Here is a 1,106-nt window from a genome sequence, read left to right as displayed (position 1 = left end):
ACCAGCCCACCTGGGATGATTGCCACCAGCTCCTGAGTGTCCTGTTCACTACTGAGGAGAGAAACAGGATCCTGGAGGCAGCCCGGAAATTGGTTCTGGGCCCCACTGGGGACCCTACCACAGACCCAGGCATCATTAATGCCAGCTTTCCCTCTAGCCGTCCCAACTGGGACTACAACATGGCAGAAGGTAAGGAGAGGCTCTTGGTCTACCGCCAGACTCTGTTAGCGGGTCTCAAAATGGTGGCTCAAAAACCCACCAATATGTCTAAGGTCTATGATGTCAGACAGGGGCCCGAAGAGAGTCCAGTCTCATACTTAGAGAGGCTACAAGATGCCTTCTGGCGGTTCACTCCGTATGACCCAGAAGTGGAGGAATCAGCTCAAACTGTGATGTTTGCTTTCATTAACCAGGCAGCCCCTGACATCAAGAGAAAGTTACAGTCTCAAGATAGACTAGGAGAAAAGAACCTTAGGGGCTTAATAGTAGTGGCGGAACAGGTTTATAATAGAAGGGAGACAGCAGAACAAAGAGAGGAAAGAAAGGGTCCTGGAGAGACAACAGGCCCACCACAAGAAGGACCTCAGAGAGATATTATTGGCAACCAACCCCCAGTATGGAGGGAGCTCATCGGCGGGATCCAGACCACAAAATAAGGTAGGGCAAAACCAGTGTGCATACTGCAAAGGGGAAGGGCACTGGGTGAAGGACTGCCCCAAGAAGAATAAGCGATCAGCTAAGGTATTACTGGCTCTAATTGGGGGTGAAGACAGTGACTAGGGGAGACGGGGCTCAGGTCACCTCCCTGAGCCCAGGGTAACCCTGAAAATAGAGGGGAAACCAATTGAGTTTATGGTGGATACTGGTACCCAGAATTTGGTTTTATTGGAGCCAAGAGGGCCAGTGTCCTCCAGAACTACATGGGTACAGGGGGCAACAGGAACAAAGCCCTATTCATGGACTACCCAAAGAACAGCAGATTTAGGGAAGGGCTGGGTATCCTACGGTTTCTAGTAATCCCAGAATGTCCCTACCCACTTCTGGGCAGAGAGTTATTGTCAAAAATGAGGGCACAGATCCACTTCACAGCTAAAGGAGCCACCCTG

Source organism: Nannospalax galili, unplaced genomic scaffold, assembly GCF_000622305.1.
Source record: "Nannospalax galili isolate Female #2095 unplaced genomic scaffold, S.galili_v1.0 scaffold28, whole genome shotgun sequence".
Classification (NCBI taxonomy): Eukaryota; Metazoa; Chordata; class Mammalia; order Rodentia; family Spalacidae; genus Nannospalax; species Nannospalax galili.
The sequence above is the reverse complement of the archived record's forward strand: the minus strand, read 5'-3'. Positions refer to the sequence as shown.